This window comes from Chinchilla lanigera, unplaced genomic scaffold (genome assembly GCF_000276665.1).
Source record: "Chinchilla lanigera isolate Chin_1 unplaced genomic scaffold, ChiLan1.0 scaffold00120, whole genome shotgun sequence".
NCBI classification, from domain to species: Eukaryota; Metazoa; Chordata; class Mammalia; order Rodentia; family Chinchillidae; genus Chinchilla; species Chinchilla lanigera.
The window spans coordinates 1,508,631-1,516,123 of NW_004955521.1; the positions used below are offsets into that span (position 1 = coordinate 1,508,631).

At 40.3% G+C, this 7,493-nt stretch overlaps 1 long non-coding RNA gene across 2 annotated transcripts; it reads left to right on the forward strand.

Moving 5' to 3' along the window:
• Positions 1-6: 6 nt before the first annotated feature.
• Positions 7-7,191, forward strand: LOC102010191. 2 transcript variants are annotated; one of them, XR_264602.2, is made up of 2 exons: positions 7-553; positions 6,463-7,191. It is a non-coding gene; the product is annotated as an uncharacterized LOC102010191 (long non-coding RNA). The 2 variants fall into 2 exon arrangements; XR_264600.2 differs by having other exon boundaries at positions 7-543.
• Positions 7,192-7,493: the final 302 nt, after the last annotated feature.

Below are 7,493 nucleotides of genomic sequence, written 5' to 3' on the forward strand. Positions count from 1 at the left end.
AGGCAAGCCCGCCGCCTAAAGACCTTTTGCCGCCGGTTCAGCCGCTTTTCAAACGCCGGGACAGCCGACCCCACGCCGCCGCGCCCCTCTTCCGCGTAGCAACCAGGCCCGCTGGCCCGGGCCGGGGAAGCTGGAGGACAAAGGGTGATAGAGAGCAGGGCCGGCGCAGATAGAACGGCCCTCGGCCCGCTGCACCTCCCGCCCTCTCACGTTCTGTTCCGGGAGCGGACTCGTTCATTACTGCACAGCGCCCCCTGCTCGCCGGATCGGGAAAGCCAGGGGGGGGGGGTGTACGGAGCGCGCCGCGCAGGCGCACTACCGCCTGCGGAGGAGGGCGGGGAGTATTGTATGCTCTCTTCCAAGACCTTCCATCGCCTGAGAAATACAGCGATGCTAAGTTTTCAAAACACGAGCTTTTCCCAGGCGTGGAGTGTAAATGTTACTGAAAAGTTAAATCACAGAAAACTGGTTCAATTCTAAACTCTGAAAGCCCTTCGCCGTCCTGGCGCTGACCTGCGAGGACGCGTCCTTCAGTACCGCGAGGTGAGGTGAGGTGAGGTCACTGCAGTCCCGGACTCCCCCAGATTTCTTGTAACCCAGAAATCCCCAGCGACATCGTCACGTTGCAGGAGCAGGGGTGGCTTCTCGGCGACTGTCACAGAGTGAGCCGCAAAGCCAAGACCGAAAGTTCAGGCGTCGAAATACCGTCAACTTATATTTTCGCTTTAAGGTCTCCTAAGGTTGTATTTTAGGGCAGATTAGAAATCTTTTGAAGATTATTTAGCTTAAGACCCAGAAAACCAGATCAGTTGGAGCGGTTATGGGTATTTTAAACGTTAAATTTTGTAATAGTTCTGCTTTGAAAACCAGTAATTCACAACCAGTGACGAGAGCATCAAAGCAAGTGAGTTGGGATAGCACGAGGTAGTGAACCCAAGTCCACTGTTTTTTGGTCTGAAAACCTAGAAGTTGTTTTGAAAACAACATAATCTCTCTGGCCCTTTTTATGTCCTTTGCCTTCTCCTTCCTCTTCCCCTTCCCCTCCTCCTCCTCCTCCTCCTCCTTGTTCTTTTTCTTCTTTTTTCTCCTCTGTGCTCAAAACAAGAGAAGAGGATGTGGAGATGGGACTGTAGTACTTTGTGTTCCTCATTGAACATTGTATTCTTTTGTGAAATATACCAAACAAACTTAAAAGATAGAAAAATATAATCAACCTCGGAGTACTCAGAACTCAGGTTCAACACTTACCAAGACCAATCATCTTCATCTGTTGCATTATTTTGAAGGAAATCCCTAACGTTACATTATCTCTTTTGATCTGTACCTCTAAAGGATAGAAACCTTTTTAAAACTCTTGAAATAATAATATTTAACCACTATTCTTTGATACTTGAAAAATTAACAATAATTTCTTAATTATTCAAACTTTTCCGGTTTCCTATGATTTTCTTTTTTTCCCTTGGTTTGTTCAAACCAGGACTAGAACCAACTCCAAATCACAATGCCTTTGGCTGGCATATATCATTTCTTTTTATTTGTAAGTACCCATTCTTACTTTTTCCTCCCTAAAATTCTTTATTGAAGAATCAGGTCCTGGATCTGATAGAGTTTAATGTACCCTACATTTCCTTGTTACAATACCAGTGCTGTCATTGAACATATCCTCTATTGAGAGATCTAACAAATATGTTCATATTGACAAAACCTAAAGATTAGGAAACAAATCAATAACAAGCAAAATAGAAAGTACTTTGGGGGCTGGGGATGTAGCTCAGTGGCATAAGCGCCTGCTTGGCAAGTGCACGGTCATGAGTTTGATCCCTGGTACCGCACAAAAAAAAAAAAAAGAAAAAAGCAAGTACTTAGCAATGACCTATAGGCTCAAGCAATGAGATTAAATGTCTCTGTTGGAAAGCGTTAACCCATGAGATTAGGGTTTTGAACCTACCTTTGCCATCGACATGCTGGGTTGCCTTAGACAAATCATTTCACCTCTTTAAGCCTCAGTTTTAGGTATCAAATAATAGCATACATGACTTCTTAGAGTTTAAGTGGAGTGCCATTTATTCATTATCTTTTTATATAACTATCACAGACCTGAGGTAGTGGCTGTAAAAGAACCAGGAGTTTGCTTTAAACTATCCATAAAGGTATATCCTAGATTATAAACCATTACTTCATGCCAGAGAATAATCTCAAGTCACTAAGATGAACTAAAATGGTAGAGGCCTTGTCTAGTATGTGTGAGGCCCTAGGTTTAATCCCCAGCATGGCAGGTGGGAAGGGAAAAGTGCAGGGCTTTTTAACATAGTAAAATTTTGACATAGTTCTGTCTTTCAGGATTTCTTTTCCAAATATTATTATTTCTAAAATCATTTTATCAACAAGAAACTAGAAGGTAGACTTTGGGAGGTGGGGGGTAGGAAAGGAAGAGAAGGGTAACTGGATTAAAAATGATCAAGATACATTACATTCATGTGTTTTCATGTACTAATTTCCCAAAACAAACCTAAGTATTCTGATTACTAATATACACTAATAAGTAAATAAAATCACATCAGAGCTATTGAAAAGTCATCAAGTTAGTTTGCATGGTGTTTTGTTAGAGACTGTACAAATTAATGATGTGAAATTTCCTATCTAGAAATGGAATTATAGTTCCATCACCATCTATATCTGTTGTCCTGAAATCTAATTTTCTCTCATATGCTATATTAAACAGCAGTAATTTCAGTTCTAGCATAAATGATCACATTTTAGCTTAAACTCATGAGGGAAAATTTTATTATACGTTTATGAAGTACAAATTACTGGTTCACAATAATAAGCAAACACTAATAACATATACAATATGCAAATAAGATGCTGGACAATGTGAGATTCATTACACTGTAAACATACAAGCATGCAAATTCAAACTGACAGGTACTGAATCCACTAGTCACCCTAATAGCTAACCATATTAGATAGCTTTCTATTTCTCTTTCTACCAAAAAATTCCAAAACAAAATAAAGCATTTTGGCTTAAGTCTTTATCTTCCCATAGCTGTTCCATGTTTTGGAAAACACTTTACTTTGATGTATTTCTCTGTTTTTTCTTTGCAACAACTTCTGTGGCCCACAACAGAAGAGATCATGGGCTATATCTTCTTCTACCTTTTCTCCTGTACATGCAGACTCACACATACACACATTTAGTGAAATATAAGTCATGCTCTAGGACTAATGAAACTAACATATTTACTGAATAATTGCCATTTTTCAAAGCATGGTGCCAGACCCGGACCTTCAGGTGCTTAAAAAATAGCCTCCATTTGAAAGAAGAAATGAGAATGAAAGTTGCAAGTAGTACTCATCGCATAGATGACTTAGTCCTTTCAATCCAGGACCTGATATAATTAAACCTGGCAATCCTTAATCCTTTAAGGAAGTACCACTCATCTATTGTAAGAGAGAATTGGAAAGTCATAACATACAGTATTTGGATTACTATCTTTGTGAACTGGCCAACGAATTTCTCTCTGAACCGCAGCTTTTCCATTTGTAAAATAATAGGCTTTGCTTCATACGGATTTTGTAAAGATTAAAATCCGTCACTTCTAGGAGGAGTGTAGGCCAGGAGGAAGTCTTTGAATGTGACAGCTGTTTTTATTATGAGTGAGGAGAGATCACTTACTGTGGTATTGTTTTGAAATTTGTTCTTTTTTTTATATTTCTCCAGAGGTGACTGGATTCTTTATATTCCCTCACATTGGCCTATATTTTTGCTCTACTGTGATATCCCTAAATCACTCCTCTGTCCCTGGCTTTTATGAAAGTCTGCAGTAGAACACTGCAGAGTGAAACACACCTGCAGGTCAAATAGGTGCAGGACATGACATAGGCTGGGCCAGGCTGAGTGAAAATAGAGCACCACAGCTGTCTACAGAGGCAGCCCTTCCCTGCTCCACCTAGTTATTGCTAGGCAGTAAAAGCCAGATTTTCTAAATTTTTATAAGAAGCTAGACTTATAATTCCTGTGTGAACTCATCTAATTTTTTTTTTAATTTTAAAAATAAAAGGAGGAAAACATTAACAGACAGACAACATTTTACAACATAGCAAAAGAACAGTACAGACAATACGGATCATCTAATTTTTAAATGCTGATAATGAATTTCAGTTTAAAAGAATAACAACACTGCATATATGCGAGTTACCTCAAGCCCCAATTCACTGCAGTGGTTATAATAGGTGTTTCTGAAGGGCTGAGAAAAGACAGTAGTAAGGAAAAGAGATAAGCCTGCCTAAAACTGGGAAGGAAAGGAACAAACCCTAGAGTGTGGTGGGGACTCACATTCCATTCCTTGGCAGACCTGTGGGGAGGGGCCAGAAGCAGGGTCCAGCCCTATGGAATATTTATGAAAGTGAGACTGGAAGCCCCAATTTATCATCCTTTGCACAGATTTGGACACTGCTAATTTTACACGAATCAACAAAATCACTAGATTTCAAGGGGCCCAGTTGGCTTGGCTATTAGAGTTATTGGTGACCAGCAAAGTAAAACCTGGCAAGGCCTCCCCCCAGTATTTGCTTTTTGTGATAACTCCAGCACTGTTCCAGAACACTTAGTATATGGCGGGGACAACAGTTTTGCTTTGAAAAGACTATGCCATTGGTAGGGTGACCATATGCTAGAAGCAGTGGGGCTTTTGCGTTTGTTTGGTTGGTTTTGAGAGGGTTTTTTTTGGAGTAGAAGATGGAACTAAAATGCCAGAATGAAAGATTCGCCATTGTCACATTGACACTGAGAAACACTGTGACATTGTGAGACTTTGATTCACCTATTGCATCATGTTTGCTGTGCATCCTTTTTTTCACTCTGAACAGCTTCCTTTTCACACACTGAAGCCAATAGTGGAGGAAGAAATAGTGCCAGCATGCTTAGGCATGTAGTGGAGAAATTCCACAGGCTTCTGGTGATGTTTTAGTACAGAGAAGTCTGAACCCACTGAATAATAACACAGAACCTTCTGTACTACCAAGATATATCCAACACAGGCCTCTAATGACTGCTAATATTACAAGTACATTGGAGAGGTACAAAACTTTGTTTTGACCAATTTTGCATGCTTATATCTGGTAATCTAAACAACTAATTTGAAGACAGCAATATGCAATGTAACAACCATTGTTGAATTCCTGTCATCTTGTTTAGTGACACTCTGTATCATTTCTAATTTTTGAAATTATCTTTATTCTCTTTAAAATAAAAAAAATGCCAAAATAATAAATGCTGGTAAGGATTTAGGGCAAAAAACTATTACTTCTCTGTGTGTTCCTCTATTTATGTGTTATAAACACATAAATAAGTGACAATGGGCAGTATTCTGTGTCTTCCTTGAATTCAAAGGAAGGTTCTAAATATACAGCCTGGGTACAAGGAAGAGGAAAGCCCTCCCCTGCCCCCCGCAGTGTCTCACCTGTAACCCGAGGTGATTAGCAAAGGCGCTTCCCAGCTGACACCATCTCACAGGGAAAGTGCTAAGTTACTGTTCCTTGACAGTTACAGAAACCACAAAGCTGTTCTTCCTGGGGCATGGCTTGTGCTTCTGCTGCCAACATAATACTTTGTATTTGCACAAGTGTGTACATTTCAAGCAGGTTCTAGCAAGCATTGACAGCTTAATAGGATGTTGAAGAGAAACTCAATCTGCTGCCGTGGTGTTGTTACTTGTGACCCTAGAAATGGCAACAAGATGCCATGTCCCCATAATTCTAAAAAGCATGCAAGGAAAAGGAAACTCAGATCTTTCTCCCAGGCTTGGTAAGAAGTAAGGACAGTTATTTTTCTATGCATAACCATCAGTCGGACTACCTCGTCGCTTTACATTCGCATGTGATGAGCCGAAGAGTGGTGAGTGATAAACTTGAGACCCTTTCTGTTTAGAAGACGTGCTTCTCCTCCTCATCTTAAACCAAATAAAAGGGAGTGGGTCTAGGGGCCCTTTCAGAGATGGATGGATTTTCTGACCTCAGATCACATGGACACTTATGTAGGAAGAAACAGAGGTGTGTGTGTGTGTGTGTGTGTGTGTGTGTGTGCGTGCATGTGTTTCAGAGAAAGAAAGAGAGATGTTGCATCTAGCACAACTCTCAATGGTCCTGGGGAAAAATGGCAAGGGAATTTAGAAAATAAGACAAAAGGTGAAAGCTGAGGTCAGGTGGAGCCGTCTTTCTGGATGGGAGAACAGAATGTGAATAACAGTAGGGGCATTTATTTATACTTTTCACAAAGTTAGTATCATGCACACTGGATTGCCTAGTGACTCATAAATGGAATTGTCTCAGGCAAGATGTTTTTCTCAGGACTAAAGTGGTTTCCAGCTTCAGCTGCTCCCGACAGAGAGACAGAAAACTGTTGATTTATTAGCAACCTGAATCCATTTTTTTCTTATGGTAAAATGTGTTCTATCCCTGTAGATTCAAAGAATGCAATGGCAGATCCCTTTGACTGAACCATCTTGGTGTGCAAGAAGACGTGTTACCAGGTGAAGAATCTGCAGCAGCCAAGTGCTGAAGAGTGAAAAGTACAAGATGGAAACTCATGTGGTCTCGGGAATAGTTTAGTAGGAGCCAGAAATGACAAAGTGAGGTGGGTCTCTCAGGGTGGAATATGTGGCTTTGGGAAGCCCTTCCCTAACTTCATATCAAAAATAACTTCTAAGAAGGAAGCTTTAGTTGGGAGCCATGCAGAGGCATCAGAGATGGCAGAATCTAAAATGGAGAAAGAGCAAGAAAAAAGACTATACAGGCATCTCTTAAGTCAAGGACATCGAATCTTCCTCTATATCTGCTCACAGCTCATTGGAGGAGAAGGCTACCACAGAGAAGAGGAAATGAAAACTGATTCCGTTCTCTCCCCAGTCCAAGTCCCTTAGGTGGAAACTCTGTTCGAATTAGGGAAATGCAAGATGATGTTTCAGATCAATATGAGTAGAATGTTAAATCAGATTAAATTGGACTGAACTGACATTTTAATAGCAGAAAATGATCAGAAACCTACGGAATCTGACCAAGCTATCATTAGGGATGGAAAAACGAGATACAGTGGAACATACTTGAAAGGGGTAATTGGAGAAAAATGGTAAACTTTTCATATTTGCACCTGATAAAAGTTGAGATTGTTGAATAAACCAGTTATATTACTGATCCTCTTTTGATTTTTTCAGCAACTGTGTGAAGACTGTGAGGCCTTACTACCTTGTAACACATGAGAAAAGCTGAAACTGGATAACTTGAACAATTTAGTACCAATGAGTGCTCAGGGCTTCTTAGTACTTGTTTTAAGCTACTCCAGTGATTCTCAAATTGGAGTTTATATAGGCCTTGAGAACATGCAGCTGGGCCAGGAAACTGGACTAGAGACAATAGCAATCAATGGTAGGAAATTAAAGCATGACTTTTACTTAAGACAAATGTGAAACTGTATGAATATGATAAACATTTGCATA